The sequence below is a fragment of the Aethalodelphis obliquidens genome, unplaced genomic scaffold (assembly GCF_003676395.1).
Source record: "Aethalodelphis obliquidens isolate GAN/ISIS:26980383/991018 unplaced genomic scaffold, ASM367639v1 scaffold3, whole genome shotgun sequence".
Classification (NCBI taxonomy): Eukaryota; Metazoa; Chordata; class Mammalia; order Artiodactyla; family Delphinidae; genus Aethalodelphis; species Aethalodelphis obliquidens.
The window spans coordinates 24,576,796-24,599,210 of NW_020837947.1; positions in this window are offsets into that span (position 1 = coordinate 24,576,796).

Sequence of the window (22,415 nt, forward strand, 5' to 3'; positions counted from 1 at the left end):
TTTCTTGACACATTTCTTCAAAGAACACTTTAAATTTGCTGCTTCTAGCCCTCACCACCCGCTATGTATTTCACTACTTATAATATGGCTTTTGCCTTCACCTTTTTGCTAAAAGTATTCTCTCTAGTCTAAGGTCACTAATGACTCACGATTGGCAGACACATTTACCTGTCCCCAGCTCTCGTTGCCCTGCAGCTCTCCGTAGCACTTGGCATTGTCACCCATCCCCTTAGTCATGATCATTACACAGTAAGGGAGAGTAAGTGGCTCTAGGCTGCTGGAGATCATAAAGAAGTGGGATCCTCAGAGTGGATCTGAGGGTGCAAACAGGAGGCAGGGGAATGCAGGCAATAGGGTCCACTACAGTCTCCTGGGAGAAAAGTGATATGCTAAGGCTGAGTTCAAAAGAAGCACGTCTAAAGCAGTTCAGAGTTGGAGTTCTGATCTGGAAGTTTCAGGTCCAAGAGAGAAGATATAAGCCTGTATGCCTAGCACAGAAAACACTAAATAACCGTTTACAGAACAGAAGTGGTCTTCACCATGTCCCCTCACTATACTCTGGACCCGATGCAGAAACAGAAGCAGATCTTGCCACTGGGTCCAAGACTGGGGATGGAGGGGAGGAATTACAGCCAGGAGCCAGGGCTCAGGCAGAGGAAATCAGGGGTCAGACCCCGCAACATGCATACCCTAAAGCTCTCAGCAGAATGTTGGTGAATACTGCCACGCTGATGGGCACCCTTTCCTGCGGAGGGGACTCTGGGAGAAGCTGGAGTCAGACCGCCTCAAGTTCCTTTAATCAGCTGTGGGAGAGGAGTGGGACGACAAGAAAACACTCGCATGTGTGCACAGAAAGTTTGGGAAGGGACAGAGCAGTTCACCAACGCAGACCCTTTCCTGTATCAAGGATGGATAAAGAGCTACCTCGAGGCTTCTCCCATTGCCATTTCTTCCTTCTCTAAATCCTTTTCCTCTCCTGAGACTCTAAACAAAGGAAGAGTTCCCAGCTTGAAACTTGTCCCTTTCCCTCTGGTCCATCCTGCCAATTCTTCTCCATACAGAGTTCTCGGATCCCTGAACCCACCCTAGCCTCCCTGGGTCAGAATCTTTAAGGCAGAGAATTTGTTAGAAATGCAGAATCACAGACTCGCTGAAACAGAGTTGGCATTACATTCAAGTCTGAGATGCCCTGCTCTGGGCTATCCTTCACCTTACTGTCAGGTTAATTTTCTGAGTACACCTTTAATCATGTCACACCTGTTAAAAAAGAAACAACAGGCCCCAAATGGAGTCACTTGTGCTAAGCCCCACATCAGCAAACCAAGGCTTAATACTTAACTTAATTGCAGTTACAACCTCTCCCAGGAATGTAGTCTTAACTGGTCAGTATAGAATTTTATGGTCAGCTCCAGTGAGGTAATCTGCCTCCTTCCATCCCCCATAGGTAAGTTACCTAAGCCTGAAACAATCCACTCTTTTCCCCCTTCTGCCTATAAAAGCCTTCCATTTTGTACAACTCCATGGAGCTCCTTTCTACTTGCTAGATGGGATGATACCTGATTCATGAATCATTCAATAAATCATTCAGTGAAACCAATTAGATCTTTAAAATTTACTCAGTTGAATTTTGTTATTTTTCACACACCCTTGCTCAAAATCTTCAGGGTTTCCTCATGGTCCATTAAATAAAGTATATACTTTTTACCATGCCTTTTAAAACCTTCTACAACCCCTACTACCTTTCAGATTCCTGACCCCCCAAAACCATCTGTGAAAACGATGAGTCAGTCAAATTGAACTCCATCCTCTTCCTTCACCTGGTCCAGAGTATGGAGAAGAGGTGGAGATCAGTTTTGTTCTGTAAAAGTTTAGTTAGCACTTTCTGTGTGCTCGGCATACGACCTGTACCTTCTTTCTCCTGGGCCCGAAATCACAAAATCCTCACTTTCTTTTTTTTTTTTTTAATTTTATTTTATTTATTTTTTATACAGCAGGTTTTTATTATTTATCTATTTTATACATATTAATGTATATATGTCAATCCCTATCTCCCAGTTCATCCCACCACCACACACCCCCCTGCCACTTTCCCCCCTTAGTGTCCATACTTTTGTTCTCTACATCTGTGTCTCTATTTCTGCCCTGCAAACTGGTTCATCTCTACCAACCAAATCCCCACTTTCTTGCCTTTGCCTTATTTTCCTCTGCCTGATGAGTCCTTCTTTCCCGCCATGTCTTTGCCTACTGAAATCCAAGGCCAAAGCCGAATGCCGGCTTTTTCACCAAGCCCCACATGTTACCTACAAGGCAGAGGTTACCCAGGCACCCAGTGTGGCTCCAGTCCTGTCTGTGTATGTCCTTAGGAAAGGTATTAACCTCTACAAGTCTCAGTTTTCTAATCTAAAAATTAGTGATCCTAAAACCTACTGGCAGGGTTGTTGTAATGAGTAAATAAAATCGGGTCTCTCTTTTTTTTTTAATACATTTATTTTATTTATTTATTTTTGGCTGCATTGGGTCTTCATTGCTGAGTGCGCGCTCTCTCTAGTTGCGGCGAGTGGGGGCTACTCTTCCTTGCAGTGCGCGGGCTTCTCATTGGAGTGGCTTCTCTTGTTGTGGAGCACAGCCTCTAGGCATGGGGGCTTCAGTAGTTGTAGCACGTGGACTCAGTAGTTGTGGCTCAAGGGCTCTAGAGAGCAGGCTCAGTAGTTGTGGTGTATGGGCTTAGTTGCTCCGTGGCATGTGGAATCTTCCCGGACCCTGGCTCGAACCCGTGTTCCCTGCATTGGCAGGCAGATTCTTTGTTTTTTTTTGTTTTTTTTTTGCGGTACGCGGGCCTCTCACTGTTGTGGCCTCTCCCGTTGCGGAGCACAGGCTCTGGACGCGCAGGCTCAGCGGCCATGGCTCACAGGCCCAGCCACTCTGCGGCATGTGGGATCTTCCCAGACCGGGGCACGAACCTGTGTCCCCTGCATCGGCAGGTGGACTCTCAACCATCTGCGCCACCAGGGAAGCCCGGCAGGCAGATTCTTAACCACTGCGCCACCAGGGAAGCCCCAAATTGGGTGTCTTTTTGAAGCAACCTTCCTCTTTGCAAAAAAACTTGGGAAATGAATTAATATAGCAACGTGCCCAGCCCTGCGTCTTCTCCTTCATTCCATTCCTCTCTGTCCCCAATGTGTCATATGCCTCCCTTGGGAGTCCTCCAGCACTTTGGACATCTTCTAGGACAGTTATATCATGTCACCTTATGAAATGCAAATATCACCATCATCTTTGAACTCTAATAAAATTAATTCAAGTTTCCTACTTTAATCCTCTAGGAAGTCCAATGTTCTTCTATTTTTGCAATTCTCAGGATGTATGTTCTGCTTTCCACTGGTTCTGAGTTCTCTAATCCTAATCACATCTCACACTTCGTGAATGTTTAGCCATTCTACCCAAAGCAGACATGGAAAAGCTTCGTTTCTTTATTCACCCTTCACACTAACTCCTTCCCCGCTCCTCCCCAAAACTAACCTTTGGCATTTGTGATGAATGTCAGGCTTTACCAAAGGTTTAGGGATGAAGGCAAGGTACATCAAAGCAAAGCAAGCAGTTTATAATGGAATACGAAAGTCTCATTTACAGGTTCCCTCACGGCCCTGCCTCTGGAATTGCTCGCTGGCCCCCCTCCCCATAGCTCCAGCCTCCCCATCTGCTGCCGGGGCTGTCCTCACATCTCCCAGCTGCTTCCTAAGGCCCTTCTCCGGCCCCCAAACCTCTAGTTCGCTTCCTATTGTGCAGAGCAGTTTAGCTTTCCGGTCCAAACTCCAAAGTCTCATTAATGTGCTCTGCTGAAAAAAACCCTTCCTCTCTGACCCTTGAACAGCTTGGAAGACCTGGCAGAAGCTTTAGAATTTGCCTTTTTCTTCTTCTTTCTTTTTTTGTCTCTCTCTACCACTTACTAATCCCTATGAGTGAAAGTAAGTCTACAGCCATTTGTTTTCTCAGTGATGTGAGTAACAACAACTCTCTCAGGGAGGCAAAAGTTGCTACGGTATATTGTTCTGAATAATACATTTATGTAAATTTGTATGGAACTTGTGCCATAGTCATTTCCTCTTAGTAGACTCTAAAGCTCTTGAGGGTGGACAGTGTCTTATTCATTTTGTATCCTTTGCAAAGCTTGGCACCGCGCCTGGCAGGGAGTGGGCACTCAACAATTGTTTAGTTGAATGGACTTAAAGGTTGACTTTCTAACCCCTTGACTCCTCTCAGGGCTATTAAAATGAGAGATTAGATGTGTACACCAAATACCTTAGTCACTGTAGACTGAATATCTTTTTCACCTTCACCAAAATTTAAACAAGTTTCTAGGGAAGAGGTAATATAAAAAAAAAAATTAGTATGTAGTGAATACATATAATTACCAGCATTTATATTCTATTTCCATTGCCTTTTTAATGTGAGATTAATGCACCTCCACCCTCAATATCAATGCCTCTGGACCATATTCAATTGAAATAAGCCACTAAAACATGCAAAAGTTAATTGAATGCATTTTTAATGGGATAGAGTGGCAAGCAATCATGACAATGAAAGTTTCATTGATATCATTTCCAACGTGATGTGAATCTTTAAAATTATTTATTTATTTACTTATTTTTATTGAAGTATAGTTGATTTACAACATTATATTAGTTTCAGGTGTACAACATAGTGGTTCAGTATTTTATAAATTACACTCCATTTAAAGTTATTACAAAATGATGGGCTACATTTCCCTGTGCTGCACAGTATATCCTTGTTGCTTATTTATACATATACATTTTATTTTATACATAGTAGTTTGTACCCTTTAATCCCTTACCCCTCTTGCCCCTCCCCCCTTCCCTCGCCCCACTGGTAACCACTAGTTTGTTCTCTATATCTGTCTGTTTCTGTTTTTTTTACATATATTAGTTTGTTTTATTTTTTAGATTCCACATACGAGTGGTAACGTAGAGTATTTGTCTTTCTTTGTTTGACTTATTTCACTGAGCGTAATACCCTCTAGGTCCATCCGCATTGTTGCAGATGTCAGAATTTCATTCTTTTTTCTCTCTTTTTTCTTGGCTGCGTTGGGTCTTTGTTGCTGCGCACGGGCTTTCTCTAGTTGTGGCGAGCAAGGGCTACTCTTTGTTGTGCTGCGTGGGCTTCTCATTGCAGTGGCTTCTCTTGTTGTGGAGCACAGGCTCTAAGCATGCAGGCTTCAGTAGTTGCAGCACATGGGCCCTAGAGCACGTGGGCTTCAGTAGTTGTGGCACGTGGGCTCAGTAGTTGCGGCACATGGGCTTAGTTGCTCCACAGCATGTGGGATCCTCCTGGACCAGGGCTCGAACCCGTGTCCCCTGCATTGGCAGATGGATCCTTAACCACTGCGCCACCAGGGAAGTCCCTCATTCTTTTTTTTGATTGAGTAATATTCCATTGTATATCTATACTACATCTTCTTTACCCATTCATCTGTTGATGGACACTTAGGTTGCTCCCATATCTTGGCTAACACGATGTGAATTTTAAATATTATTAATTGCATGTAAAATTCTTTATTAAAGCTACCTGTTAACTATCAGTTATCAGTATGTGTTCACAGTACATATTTTTAACTCCTCAGAGAAAGAGAGGAGAAACGTAGTTTGATGTTTTGTCAACATAAATTGAAAAAATCTATCTACAAGAGTAAATCTTTAAGTCTTTTTGGTAGTTGTTCTATATGTTTAATTAAGGGATAAAAACAACAAAAATTTGCTGGGAAGGCACATATACCACATTTTCTTCTTTCTTGGTCTTAACAGTTGGGGGAATTCCCTGGGGTCCAGTGGTTAGGGCTCTGTGCTTCCATTACAGGGGGCACAGTTTTGATCCCTGGTCAGAGAACTAAGATCCCACAAGCAGCGCAGTGCAACCAAAAAAAAACCTATTTGGAATGTTCTAAATAAGCCATAAGAATTCTTTGATAAATGGAGATTTTTTCTTCTAGAATTAATTCCAATCTTTTCATTGATTCCTTAGGAACTCAGAACATGGTTTTTATTGCCACAGATTTCCTTAAAATAGCTAATTAGTTCCATGGGCTTACAAAGTCTGATTGAGTTTGATAGGTTATGTCACTCAAACACTTAGATTTTACTTTAAAAATTCAAAATCCCGATGTGTCTACATGGGTTTCTCTTTTGAATAGTTAGGTGGCTTCAGGGTGCTCCTCCAGCTATGCCACATAGCAGGAAGAATGGCTAATAGTAACCAAGTATGTAGAAGATTGTCTTTGAAACATCAGTATTATTACACAGTAAGAACTGCCACTGTACAAAAAGTTAGCTTAGTTATCCACCTAGGGGCATCCACAATTTACAAATGGATTGCTGTATTTGCAAAATCAGATTGGTTTTCACAAAGCAGCTTTAATAATCACAGAAATAAAGACAAAACAATGGGGATTATCCTAGAGGTTATCTAATTCCTGGCACATTGATAGGAATTCAAAGCTTATGAGAGAAAAGAAAGATGAGTGGTAATGTTATAGTCACGCAAGACTTTAATACTAATATTTTGTCAGTTCAAACAGTTATTTTTGTCATTGGTAATTATAACCATTAAACAAACATTTATTAAATATTTATTTTTAAAAATATATATATATTAAAAAAAAAAGTATTTATCTGGTACCGACTATGAATTGATAGGTTGCTCTTTCCCCTAACAGGGTTTTTTGGTCTGATATCTAGAACCATTTCCTCTGTTGGGGAAATACCTACAAGATAATTCTTGAGCTGAGATTGTGTAAGTCCCTTATCAAATGCTCTCTTTCAGTACTTTGCAATGATCTTCAGAAGCTTCTGTTTGTAGCTGTTTTTCTGTCCCCCCATGAGTACAGAGGCTCTTATAGCTTGCTCAATGTAGCTTTTATTTGCAACTATTATTTTCAAACCAATTAAAAGTAGAGAGGCCTTACGTACACATGGGGTAGGCAGCCATCCCCGTGGTAAAATTTGAGATTAGAAAGCATGATGGTCGCCATACTATGTTTCAAAGCACCTACTTGTATTCGACAGGCAAAGCACTAGAATTCGGCCATATTAGGAAGGCCACTTTCTCAACAGTGAGGCATCAGCATTACCTTGTGATGATTCTTGTTTTCAGTTACTGTTAGTCTGCTTTTTAATTATCGTAAGTGTATTATTAAGTATGATTATGATTCATTATAAATGACTTTTAATTAAGTACATCATTGTTAATTTAGTGTGTATCATTATATCTTTGCATCAGTTTTATTTCAGGTTCATAATTTTCTACTAAGCCACTGCCAAACGACATGTACTTCTGAAAACACCCCAAATTTGCTGTGTGGTAACATTTAATCCATTATATGCACCCAGTGAATCTACACTATTTAAATAACTTTCATAACACTAAGTTAAGTATAATAATTTACTCTGTTATTTTATAATTTATATATTATTGTCTTAGGATATATGTTATATACCTGTTTTTATGCCTCATAAAGTAAGCTAAATGTTTCAAGCTAGATGTTTACTGTAGCTTTTTTATTCTCTCCAATTTTTTATTATCAAACAGTTCTGGGACTTCCCTGATGGTCCAGTGGTATAAAATCCACCTTCTAAGGCAGGGGACGTGGGTTCAATCCCTGGTTGGGGAACTAAGATCCCACATGTCGTGGGGCAACTAAGCCCCTGTGCCACAACTACTGAGCTCGCGTGCCTGAAAAAGAGAGCCCTCATGCCACAAACTACAGAGTCCATGAGCCCTGGAGCCTGAGCACCACAACTGGAGAAGAGAAAACCCACACGCCACAACTAGAGAGAAGCCCACGCGCTGCAACTAAGACCCAACACAGCCAAAAAGGGAAATAAATAATAAAAAAATTTTTAAAATAAAAGTTCTTTTTTCACTGGGAAAAAATTGGTCCAGTGAAGCTGTGCACTCATACAACAGTGGGGAAAACATTAAAGCACAGACTTTGGGGCCCAACATGCCGTGGATGGAATCCCACCACTATCACTTCACGTGTGTGGACTCCATCTCTCTAAGACTTAGATCCTTCATACGTAAAATAGGAATAATAACACTTTCTTTGTAGAATAATTGTAAGGCTTACCTAGCCCAAAGCAATCATTCAATGAATAGCAATTATTATTATTATGTATGTGCAATGAGAGTAAATGATGGAGTTTGTCTTTCCAGGCCTTGGGAGGCAGATGTGGTCAGAGAATTAAAATCCCACAAGCAGTGCAATGGGATAAAGCCAGGCAGACTCTTCTGGAATTGATGGGCAGGATCTGTGTGTTACAGCTTAGTTTCAAGATAAGAAAGTGGGTACCATGTCCCTTTTGCTGACTTGCATTTTGTAGGGACCCAGGAAGCTGAAAGAAATTGCCGTGATATCCCAGCAGGAACTTCTGATCTTGCACAGATATGGTAACGCAATTTTCTATTTAGCTTTAAATAAGTTAATCTGTAACTTAACCTTGTGTGGGTGATGGAAACCCCCTTCCCATCGGTTGGATGAGACATTTCAGGATATGCAAAGGGTTCCTTTCAAACCATACCAGGTGCTCAAAGGGACAAGTAAAGGTGTGTCTTATGCCCACAGATCTGAGCTCTCATAGTTACCTGATGCAGCGGCTTACCCAGGGCCTGGTTTTAGAGCAGAATACAAGCTTTTTAGAGCAGAACACAAGTTCTTTCCACCTTTAGAACAGAATTGAAGGTCTTTTTCTGAAATTGCCAGAACGCTACTATGGTTCAGGAAACACATTTGTGTGATACCTCAAAGGAACCTAATAGGAGGACCTTACAGGTAAGCTTAGCTGGAAACAGGGCCATGGTAACAGTAACCTGGACTTTGTCCTAAGGCTCAGAAACAGGGTGTGAATCTCTCCCTTCCATTTAGTGAGGGGAGAACATAGCCTGATTAGGGCACTGGTCAAGGGGCAGGAGTTGACCAGGGCTCCATGTAGGGCAGGAGACACAGAGGCTGTAGGAGCAGGAAAATTGAGCTCTCCTTGAAGGAAATTCAAAATCACGCATGATAGCCAAATTCCAAAGAACCAAAAGTATTAGGAGCACCAAATCTGGGGTCTAGTATGAAGGTCGAGTTCAGAAAAAAGGCAGAATAGAAGCAAGGTGGAATCGAATGTAGTAGAGGGTTGGATAAAGGGAAAGAAATAAATGTTTTTTCCTGAATTTTCTTCTAGAATTGACATTGATAGTTTTCACGGAATGGCTTGCCATAAGGACTGAAAAGGTGTCAGTGGCAAATGAGTGTGTGGGTGCTCACAGCTCAGAGATCAGTTATTATCTGAGCCCAGGCTGATTTTTAACTTCTTTGGTTCCACCCTTAACCAAGTATGGGGAACCTCCCCTTTCCCCCCATGCCAACTAAGAGTAGAGCTTTTGCCCTTCTCTCTCAGATGTATGGATATTCGATGTCTTCACAAGAGCGGAGGGCGGTCTCCTTGGGTAAGCCTGAGTGGGCTCCACTCGCTGGGCAGTACACAGTGCAGACACAGTGGCTGGTTTGCTCCCTGTTCCTAGACGAGGGGCTTTTCCAGTGAAGTCAGGGGTTCTGAGTTTTACGACTATTGGGTCTTCAGACAGCACCCCTCTTGGTAGTCCTTCCAGCTCACCCTGCTGCTCTTGAGCAGTGGCCTAAAGCCTTCCAGACTGCTTCTCCAGGATCAACCCGCAGGCTCCCAAGGGGCCCTCTGTAAGCTCCTTTCGTTGGAAAATCCCTCCTCTCCTACTTCCCTTTTCCCTCAGAAGCGTTATCTCCCTTTATGACGCCTTCTTCTCCTGTGGTGTTTTCACAATAGACCTTGACAAGTTAGAAAGTAATTTGTTAATTAAAAGCTGAAAATTTTGCTCTCCTTGAGAGCAGGGAGAGCTTAACTCCAAATCCTCCCTGGAAGTGGGGTGAAATGTTTGCATTCCATCTTTCCAGTGCAGACAAGCAGGGGAAAACAAAGCATTCATAGAAAACAGCCTGAAATGTCACAAGCTACTGCAAAACATTCACATGAAAGGGGATCAAAGGCCATTAAAGGAGAACCAGACATCCTCAAACTAGGAACAAAGCCAACTTGGGACTCAGAGGTGTTGGGTGAGGGTGGGGAGGTGCATAGATATAATGTACAATACAGGGGACAGAAAAGGAATTGTTAGGTAGTATACACCTGTCTCCTCCACTGGACTATAAAGTCCTCAATGGTAATGATCGTGTTATTCACCTTTCTGTTCTCAGCATCTAGTAGAATTATTAACACTTAGTAGGTGCTCAATAGATATTTGCTTGAAATGAACTAAACTTACCAAACTATTCACATGACAGATATTTGTAGGTATGAGCAAAGCCCCCAGGATGTCTTAAAAGTTCCACACATCTCAAACTACTCAAACCTTTAGAGGGTTAGAGATATATTGGAACATTAAATGAATGCATATCAATGAAGGTCCGAGAAAAATGAAGAGAAAGACAAATATAAAGGAAATAGGCAGAAGAGTACCTGGATGTAAAATATAAACTAAGTGGTAGTTCTTCTTCCAAAACTCATCACATCAAATAATTTCTTTAAAATAACTCTAGTTAATCTAATTAGAGCAGACTTAGAAACACTGAATATTAGTCTTATTTCCAAATAAACCACCTTTTTCTCAAAATGATGACGGCAACAGGGCAGATATTACAAAACAGAAAATGTCAAGTAAATTCTGGGGTCTGGCAGATTCTCTGTAGAGAATCAGGCATCACTCTCCACTAAGGTTCAGCCTGGTCAACACAAGGATTTGTATTGTGGGCATATTGTTGTTATTTTTTTAATCTATTGCCATTAAGACGCTTAACATTAGTTCTACCCACTTAACAAATTTTCAAGTGTATGATATATTATTGTTATGTGTGCAAACTTTTTTGCAGAGCAGAACACTGGAACTTATTCCTCTTGTGTAACTCTTTCATTTTTGTCTCCTTTTTCTCACTGTCTTTCACTTACCTTTGCCTTCAACATCACCTCTAGTTCCATTCTCCATTTTCCCAGCTCCGAAGACGTAACTGGACATGTCCTTGCTTTAATCTTGTTAACTTTCACGTGTTGTTTTCTATCTATCAAATTACTGATCATCCTCCTGCAGTTCTCTCCTAAAGAGAGCAACAGCAGGTCAACAGCAAAAAATTACATTGAACTTACTTCTCACCACTCCAGGTCTACGTAGGGAAAATTTCCATATATTCTAGGAGTATTCTGTTTCTCTCTCTTAGACCATGTACTACACTGTATTATAATTACTTGTTTACTCATAGTGAATGTCACCCTCACTGACTTCTTACCTCTCTAAAGGCAAGGAATGTTTTCTTGAAATCCTCAAACTGAGCACAGTGCCTGAGATATAGTATGTATTTAATAATTGATGAATGAAAGTGGTGGGGGGGAGAGAGAGAAGAAGGAAGCAGAGGAAAAAAGGAAGGAAGGAGGAGGAAAACAGTTAATTTGTTAGTTGGAGAATTCTAGTCATAAAAGAGAAGAATATATATTAAATTTGTGGAACCAATCATTCATATGCACTCTCACAACAAAATCCCTGTAACTACTCCTCAGCCTGGTCACTTGAAATGACCTGGCTAATTGGGGAGCATATCTTGAGTTGGGGGCAATGGGCCAGTTTAAGCAGCTATTTGTTTTTTTAAAGTTTCCAAATTCTACAAATACAACCATCAACAACAAACATGAGGCCAAACTTACCAAACAAAAGCAAATTTCATTTCGGTTACCAGGCAATTTCAGGGAAACTTTTGGTTTTGATTCCTCAGCTGAATTTCTCTATTTTTTAAATTTCTTTTTGTACATATAATGATTATCTTAATGACTGCTTTCTAGTAAATAATCCTTTGAAAAGTATTCTCTTTGAGTGAATAAACTGGTTTATTGAGTTACTTTGGGAAAATAGTTTTCTGTTCTTAAATCAAAATATTGATCCAGGGAACATGAGCATTGTGAATCCTGGGATCACTGAGACTGAATCTCAGTGAGTTTATCGACTTCTTGTGGGATTGACCTTTATGAGTTTCTTTATTATATGCTACAGAAAGTAGCATACAGTTAATTTTATAGTTCTTAGCTCAAATAAACTTATTTTGGTAAAATTAGCTTTGCTACTATCCAAACAGTACATTTTCACAATGACAAAAAAAATTTTTAAGACACTATAAATCTCTTTCAAAATAATCCAAGAAAGTAGTTAAACTTATCTTCTGTCTTGAAGTTAATTGTGTCCTGTCTTTAAAATAGTTACAAAAGGCACATTAAAAAAGATTTATGTAAAAAAAAAGATTTATGTCAATTTAAAAATCTTAATGCAATGGATAAATTTTTGAGGAAAAAAAAAGAGTTATTCAACAAGAAAAAGAAAACCTGAAAAGGCCAATAAGCTAGGCAGAAACTAATAAAGTTGGCAAAGAAACACCACCCAAAAATATCAAGTGGTTTTATAGGTGAATTATTCCCATGGTAAATAGAAAAAAATTATCTAGTAAATTTGGAGACCTAAACATAATCTTGATAGGAAAGTGGCAACAGCACAATGCCAACAACAGAAAGATGTTAGATTGATTGAGTAACAGAGAAATCCAAACTAAAGTAAAGCCCCTGGGAATTCCCTGGCGGTCCAGTGGTTAGGACTCTGGGCTTCCACCACAGGGGGTTCAGGTTCGCTGCCTCGTTGGGGAACTAATATCCCACAAGCCGCAAGGTGCAGCCAAAAAAAGAAAGATATAAAGTAAAGCCCCTGGTTAGTTGCTTTCATTTTTTGTCATTTATAATATGTATGGTTTAAAAAGGCAAATCATTTTACGTGGCTTATTGATCATAATGAAAAACAGTGGATCTTTCCATCAAAAGGTGGGATATAATTTTCATTTTATTAAATCTGCACTGACCATCATGACTCACCTATAATCAATAGAATGCATTAAAAAACTGTTGCATAATTTCTGCCTTGATCGCTTGGAATACTTGTTCTTTAAATACTCCCTCCATAAACCCAGTCACTATGCTGTAAGGAGTCCAAGCAGATGGAGATGCCATGAGATGCTCCAGGAGATAGCCCTAAATGAGTTCCCAAATGAGTCAGCATTAATTGCTACCCACATGAGTGAGTCATCTTGGACATCCAGCCCAGTGAAGCCTTCAGATGACCGCACATAGAAGACACCACAAAAGATATCTGCTTAGCTGAGCCCTTCCCACATCCCTGACCCACAAAATCATGTTTTCTACTGTTTAGTTTAGGGATAACATGTTACACAGCAATAGCTAACCAAATCACCTGCCAATTCTCAATTCTAAGAAGCACCCCTACCCCAAGTTCCTACATGGACCATTGGAACTACTACAGAAGTCACCAAATGTAGGGACTTAATGATTAGAGGTTAAAGGTTACAAGTGATTTCATGATACCAGCCTGATGGCCCAAAAGGCCAGACTAACTGAGGATACCTCAACATAGACTAAGTGACCAGGCCACAGCGGCCACTTTGCAGTAGAACCAGAGGACAGCACAAGGACTCCTGCCTGTAGATTTGAGGCCCCTTCTCTCTCACAGTTAAATCGTGTTAAGCTGATCTCCATCTTCTGTCCTCATATTCCCCCATGACATCTGGGAGGAAAACAGAGAAAAGAGGAAGAAATATGAAAGGCTGAGCATTTAAGTGAGCGAGACTGAATTACTCATGATTACATTTTAACAGGAAGATTCTGAGATACGATAACTGACAAAATTAAGTTCAACTCCATGCTGATACTAATGAAGATTATAAGTATTAGAGAAAATTAAAAAGCCACATATAGTGTTTAAAATGTTTGATCCCACTACACATATACAATCATTAAAGAAAAGAAAAAAGATATGTAGATTTTAAGCACTACATGCTTAGTGACTATAACACTTGTTGAATATACCCAAAGCACTAGACACATCAGTTTTTCTTTGTCCAAAGGGTTTACAGTATAGTAACAACTAGGAGGAAATGAATATTATAGCTGGTAATCATATGTTGTAAATAATTATTTATATCTTAATAAAGGTTATCAGCCCTGGCCATTTGAATTATTTGAACAAAGCACAAGAACAAATATAAACAAACAGATTTTTAATGATCATGTTTGTCCCTGATGATAGCTGCTATTTAAATAGTTAAATAACTATTTAAATAGTTAAATACCAGTTAGATAACAACCTTTTATATTCATTCTTTCTTGTTCTTATACTGGCCAAATAAAGCATCCCATTTTACAGAAGACTCTGAGACTGAGAGATGTTAAACTTGCCTTAGATTACACAGCTAATTAATAGCCAGAATCAGGCCTCAAACCTATTTTACCTCAAACTAGGATTATCTGTTTTCATTACAACTTGATACCTTCCTATTGCTGTAGCCATTAAGACTTATATTCATTTTCACTTTATTCATTTTTAGTTTTTAAGATTGCACAGAGATAACCTCTAAGCATCCTTGGAAAATGAAATATTGACAACAGCAAAGTATGACACAGGATTAAAATGAAAATACTTCACAAAGCAGAAAACCTCTAGCTCTTAAGCACCATGAAAGGTTATGGAACCCATAACACTGTAAAATGTTTTCATGGCAGGGTAATGGGAGTTAACAGACACTAATAAAGATTGTAGATGTAGAATTAAAGACAGGTTGCTTTATTTTTGTTAAATTACTAGTTTAAAAAGTTGCAGTTTTGGGCTTCCCTGGTGGAGCAGTTGTTGAGAGTCCGCCTGCCGATTCAGGGGACACGGGTTCGTGTCCCGGTCTGGGAGGAACCCACATGCCGCGGAGCGGCTGGGCCCGTGAGCCATGGCCGCTGAGCCTGGGCGTCCGGAGCCTGTGCTCCGCAACGGGAGAGGCCACAACAGTGAGAGGCCCGCGTACCGCAAAAAAAAAAAAAAAAAGGTTGCAGTTTTTGGAGGTGACCCTGCCCAAATGCAAAAGTTTTGCTTTAGAAAACACTACTAATAAAAAAAAAAAAGAAAGAAAGAAAGAAAAGAAAACACCACTAATGACAAGCAACATGCATTTAGTATTTTTTACAACTACCTCTGCGTGCTTCAGTTTTTAAAGAATAGGGAAACCATTTGGACTCTTCTCATTTTAAAAATTTAAAATATTGAAACCACGCTAAATTGAGAAAATGTTTACAAAGGAAACTTAGGGGGAAAACTTCCTTGCATAGAGTAAATAATAAATATTTGTTGGTTTGATTTTTATTTGGAGAAAAGTGCTTTTTCATTTTTGGTTAGTCTTCCCTGAGAACTTTATTTATACAAAGAGTTGATTTATTTTTGCTGTGCCAACAATTTTGTGTGGATTTCTATGCCTTTGCTTCTGATGAACTTCATGCTCATATGAGATCTTACATTTATCTGGCATTTTCTATCTCATTATTAAACCCCAACTGCAACATCTAAAAAAATATTCATTTTATGATTCTCTCCTAGTTAGGTAATGAAAATAGATCCCATTGGTAAGACAGTGTAAGATTGCCTCATGTGGTTTCTGGAGGATACAGTTGTGGTTTTTCAAGTTAACCTGATTATATATCATTTATATTGATGACTCCGAAAGAGGAAAATAAATAAGATTCATATTAAGTTTGAAAAAAAAGGACAACTCTTTTACAAGTACAATCTATAGTTGAGTGAAAAAGACCGGCTACAAAAGATATAACAAAGAAGTAGGCATATAATATCAAATACATGGATGGAATATATATATATGTGTGTACATATATATATAATGCAGGAATAATATATAGTAATATATAATGCATCTATTGATTTTTAAAATTATATGTTTGTAATGTATAATAACATATTATATATAAAATATAATGTGTGTATATATACATATATATACTATATATAAAATACATCCCTTTACTTGATATTGTATGCCTATCTTTTTGTGTGGCTTTTAAATAAATGATGTCAAGAAAAATATTCATCCAAATGTTAATAGAGGTTGCCTATGGATGGCAGAATTCAAGGTAATTTTTTTCTTTGTTCTTTTTTGAGTTATTTTGTTTTTACAGAGAGTGTGTATATTTTTATAAAAATAATAGATTTTTCAAAAATAAAAACCAGGAATTTTGATTACAGGTAAGAAACTATATTCCATTCCAAACTCTACGCCAATCAAACAAGAAGCACACATTGAATATCCCATGTGTCCAACCTATAGATACCGTGTTGTTTTTTGCAACTCCAAGTCTTTCTCCACGAGTTCCACAGCTAATTCAACAGCCACTTCTCTTAGCAATTCACCATCATCACATCTTCCCACAGTACCATTCTTGGTTTCCACAGAAACAAAAACCATCTTTCTGTTTTCTTAATTTGTTTATGTAATGTTTAATCCAATTATAACAATTACAATATTAAGTGCAACAGGTTGGTAAGCACTCACTAAGTCACTTAATAGGAGCAGAAGTGCGTGAGTGGTTGAGATCGGGTTCCCCAGAAACACACTGAAATGAAGATTTGTATACAGGAAGTTCCTTGATAACTCTTGTCAGGAATAGCACCCGTACGAAGGGAAAAAAAGCCCATAACTGGGCAGAGGGACAACTGCAATGCGGTAACAACAGAGGCCCCCTCCAATCCCTGGAAGAGATCTGGAACTGAGATGGCTTTTCAGAGTTGCTCCTAGACAATTCAAGGACCTTTAGTCTCCTTTATCCACTGGCCAGTCACTGGATGTGGGCTGCGCTTGGGGCAGGGGCGTAACCTGGGTGAGGCAAGTTCCTTCTCCCAAGGACAATTCCTGGCAAGGGATTCCACTGTGGGCCCCTGACAGTTCAACGTTCTCAACAGCTGGAAAAATGGGTGAGGTGGGCAGTGATCTGGGTAGTTCACAGCAACCACATGGTCCACACTCACACCACTCAGATCCACTTGCTTCATATAATATAGTACCTGATATGGGAACCACTCCCCCAGGACTCTGATGGGTCTCATTTCCTGGGAAATTTCACAAAAAGAATGTGAGTGAACTATATCTGCCACAATAGCAGCTCATTTCAAGGCCGCCTCTGACACTTATTGTCCCTTCTCTACTTCAATAGAATGAGAAGCGGAGAAGAGTAATGAGAAGCAGAATGTCTCCTCACCCTCTGCTAACACCTCTGTTGCTCTAGGTGGCTTGCCTTTTGGGGTGACACAGCCCCTCATCCCCGAATGGTCTGAGTGCCTTTGTCACCATGCCCTTCTCAATCTGTGGCAGTTATACTTGTCCATTTACCATCAAAACTAAACAGGGGAGACCAATACACCCAGTGGATCTTCTGGGTGTGAAACATACTCCTTCTTGCCTCAATTGGGTAAAGTAAGTACTATTACCTCCTGATGAGTAGGTTCAATACCCTCCAGTATGTTGATTCTTTTATTCCCTACTGATCTATTGGCACAAGGAGCCCCAAGTGACAGAACATCATTCGTGGCATAAAGTTTAATGGGACTAATAATAACTAACTAATAATAAGCCTCCTAGAGGAAGCAATCCCGTGTGAGAACCAGGACCTTCAGATGCTCAAAACCTAGGGTTGAAAACCATAATTCAAAAAGACACATGCACCCCGATGTTCATTGCAGCACTATTTACAATAGCCAGGTCATGGAAGCAACCTAAATGCCCATCGACAGACGAATGGATAAAGAAGATGTGGTACATATATACGATGGAATATTACTCAGCCATAAAAAAGGAACAAAACTGGGTCATTTGTAGAGACGTCGATGGACCTAGAGACTGTCATACAGAGTGAAGTAAGTCAGAAAGAGAAAAACAAATATCGTATGTTAACACATATACATGGAACCTAGAAAAATGGTACAGATGAACCGGTTTGCAGGGCAGAAGTAGAGACACAGATGTAGAGAACAGACGTATGGACACCAAGGGGGGAAAGCGGCAGGGGGTGGTGGTGGTGGTGTGATGAATTGGGCAATTGGGATTGACATGTATACACTAATATGTATATAATAGATAACTAATAAGAACCTGCTGTATAAAAAAATAAATAAAATAAAAAAATAAAAACAACCTAGGTTTGAGGGGATGGGAAACTCCCCCAAGTGGGTCACGGAGGGCAAAGGTAAATGGGGCCAGTTTTACTTCCATCCCTTGGTTCTCTGTCCCATATTGTCTACCTATTGGAGACAGAGTAACATACAGGATCGTTAATTTAGGGTGCTTCTGCATCCTGGAGTATGGGGTCCCATCTTCACAGAATATCATCTCCATGCTGACACATCAGCTGCACCTTCAAAAGGCCATTCTATACTCTCTGAAGTCAGCAGCTTCTGGATGATGCGGAATGTGAGCTTAGTGGGTTATGGTTATGTGTCCACTAATGCACTTCTATTGCTGTAAGGAGGGTCTCTTTGTCTGAAGTCATGTTATGCAGATTACAAGTTGGTGATAAAAACAGTCTTAAACACTTAGATGGCTAAAGCCCTGAGAACAGGAAAGCAAACTTATGCCCAGGATACATTTGATTCCTATAAAGATAAGTCAACTTGTCACCAAACGCATGACTGGTCTCCTCGAGGGATGATGTTACATCAGGAATTGAACTTGGTGTTGAGCTGACACCAAGGTGAGCTGAGCTGAACTCAAGCGTTGTTGGCAGGTTGGACATTTGGCCTTGGTAAGTGGAAGCTGTGATGTGGGGCTCATATATACTTTCCATTGCTGCCACAATAGCTACTCAGTTCCTGAGCCAATGTGCCAACACTGGGGTGGCTGCTTGCAGAGGCTGCCTGACATCATCTGGCCAGGTTGTTTTGACTACTTATGCCTCCTCCATAGTGGATGCTTTCTGGTGGGTGTGAACACATGATGCAAAGATAGTCACACTCCATGCCCCTTCCCATAGGTTCAACCACATGATTTCCTCCCAGACTTCCTCTTCCTTAATTTTCCAAACTGCCTCCTACCAATTCCCTGCCCTACCAGCCCAATCATTTGTCACTGTCCGTGGGTTTATTGTGTATTCTTACCTTGGGCCACCTCTCTGACATTAAGTGAATGACCAGGTGCACCAACAGAAACTCTCTCCAATGGATTTCCCCTCACTAACGTCTTTCAGGGCCACCCCTGAGTTGGACTTAAACCAAATTTTAACAATTATGTTCAGCAAAAGTGAATAAAAAGGCAAGCCACAGACTCTAGAAAATACTTGCAAATCATGTATCTGACAAAGAGCTTGTACCAAAAATGTATAAAGGATTTTCAAAACTCAATGATAAAAAAAGCAAATAATCCAATAAAAAATAGGAAAAGTTTTGAATAGATATTTTACCAAAGAAGATATTCGAATGGCAAATATGCACATGAAAAGGTGCTCAACATCATCAGTCTCTGGGGGAATGGAAATTCAAATCACAGTGAGATACCACTGCACACCCATTAGAATGGTTTGTGAGGATGTAGAGAAACTAAAATTCTATACATTGGTGGTGGGAATGCAAAATGGTACAGCCATTTTAGAAATCAGTTTGGTAGTGTTTTTTGTTTTTTGTTTTTTTTTGTAGTTTCTTTTAAAGTTGAACATTTAGTTACCATATGACCCAACAATCCCTCTCCTAGATATTTACCCAAGGGAAAAAAAAATGAAGGCTTAAGTTTGCAGAAAAACTGTACACACATATTTATAGTATCTTTATTAATAGTCACCCAAAATTTAGAAGCAACCCAAATATCCTTCAACTAGTGAATGGATGAACGAACTATAATCATCCATACAATAGAATACCATTTAACAATAAAAAAATGAACCACTATACAAGGAAGATCATGGAGGAATCTCGAATGCATTACGCTATGTGAAAAAAATTCAGATTCAAAATGCTGATTATCGTGTAATTCCATTTACATGACATTCTGCAAAAGGCAAAAGTACAGAAACAGAAAATAAATCGGTGGTTGCCAGGGCCTGAGGGTAGAGGGCAGAGTAGTACAAAGGGGAAGCCCAGAGGAATTTTAGGGGAGAGTCACAGAATGTTTCCGCATCATGATTTTGGTGGTGGTTACATGACCGTCATGCATTTGTCAAAACTCACAGAACTGTATACCAGAAACGACGAATTTTACTGCACTTAATTTATTTTAAAAACTTCATTAGAGGTTTCCAGTTTAAAACAGTTGATATTTGCTAGCAGTAACCGACTATTTGATCTTACCTGAAGACCAGTATCTTTAAATTTGTAGCTATATAATATAGTCCAGCTGTTTTAAAATAGCTTTCTCATAATGTCACTTTTTAAAACTGATATATCTAGAAACATATAGGAAAGAAATTAGAATTGGTCTCAAAGGGCCTGTTAAATCATTTTTTCCCCTTTGTACGTGAAAGTATAAATTTAAGTAACGGATATAGAGAAAAATCCCTTTCATTTGTGAAACTGTCAAGCCCTCCAGCACCAAGGCAACCCAATACCTGGCTGGGGGGTGGAGAATGTCCCCCCTTCGTGCAAGACTTTCTGGTTTTTCAAGTGTGTGTATGTTTGGAGGGACTTTAAGCAGATACAGTGCTCCTTATAAGCACTGACATTCAGGACTCCCCCACCCCCCATAAAAGATTGTATGTCAATTGTATCTCAGTGTTAAAAATGTAAACAAATATACATGTTAATGCCAGGTAGTGAAAAGTGTTATAAAGAAAAATAATTCAGATAAGGGGATAGAGCGTGGTAGTGGGGCTATTTTAGGTCAGGTGTTGAGAGAAGGTCCCTCTCTCGGTACGTGATATGTGTACAGGGACCTGAGGTGTGGGAGAACAAGCCATGCAAAGGTTTGTGGGAAGAGTATTTCAGGTGGCAGGAGCAAAGGCCCTGGGGCAGGAAAGAGCTTCAAGGCCTAGGAAAGGTGGTGGAGAAAAACATGCTGAAGACGATTGTAAGCCAGTGCCTACCTCATGTGCTCCTCCCTTTTACACGTTTGGAAAACAGGCCATCTGTGGGTCTCTGGTAGGTGTCCTGTAGGGACACGTGAGGAACTGCTATGGCAAATTTAAAGTTTTAGAGATAGAGAAACTTGAGATTAACGGCATGTTATATATGTAAGTGTACAAAGTGCTACTATTCAAATACAGCTCCACAAACCCTCTTCCTTTTTAAAAAAAGAAAAGTAATGCAATGCCTATAACTGTGTGCATATTAATATCCCATTGAAGCCTGGAGTAAAATGAATAAATATTGACATTAAACAGCATACATAAAGACTATAAATAGTCTCATGTGAGTTGAGTTGAGATTTTGCCTCCAAATGAAACAGGGCAGGTTTTGCTGACAAAGTGTTACAAAGAACCCTTTGGATTTTCAGTGCTCTTTGAATTTTGGAATTCCAGATACAAGATTTCGAACCTATAATATTACTTTCCTTTTATGGGTCATTTGTAAGATCAGCACTCTGGGGAGTAACCTGTAGCAGACAAAATAAAAACCAAAACTGAAAAATCTGTCTAATTCTGCCCTAGCTGTTTTGGAAATATTTCCTATTTGCTAAGGATAAACTGTTGTTAAGATATTCTATTTGAGATATCTTGAGAATCACTTCTCAGATAGGTGCAGAATAGTGCAACCTCATGATTTTCATAAAGGAGGAAATTGGGGGTCCCAGGAGTGAGCCCCTGTGGTCTGTCCACAGCCTAAACAGCTTTATAGAGCTGATGCTATATATTTATAGCACTAAGTTCCTATTGATCAGAACCACCTTGTACAAAGAGAAAAACTTTGCCAGCTTTTCCCCCTATTCAACAACTTTGTTTCGCAGGTAAACACGGCTTGGAGCAAGAGTGGAAGTTAGGTCTCAGTGGTTGGTGTCTGATGAGAGTTCTCAGATGGGTTGGATGTTCATAGCCCTTCAGAGCACAAAGAAATATTGAATTAATCTTCAGTAACATCTGACCTCAAAACGGTACGACGGATACAGTAATAACCTGAACAATGTTCCCCTTTCACGCAATGTTTATTAACCGTTTAGTGCCAGAAGCTTTGAAACAATCCAAACTACAGCCGGTTTCTAAGTTCTCCAGGTCTGAATGGGCGGCGTGCTGTTCCCCCCTGGTCTCCGCTCCCGGGGGTCCCAGCTCTTCCCGCAGGGCGCCAAGGGCGGCTCGGCCCTCCGCCGCGGGACCCAGGCCACCAGGGGGCGCTGCAGCCCCCTCTCCAGGGAGCGGCCGAGCCAGCCCGGTGGGTGTTTCTCTCTCCCTCTCGCGCTCTCTCCTCCTGGCCTCACATCCGGGTCTGGAGCGCGGCAGCCGCTGTCAGTGTTGGTGCGGTCGCGTCGGGGGCCGGGCCGGGGCGCAGTA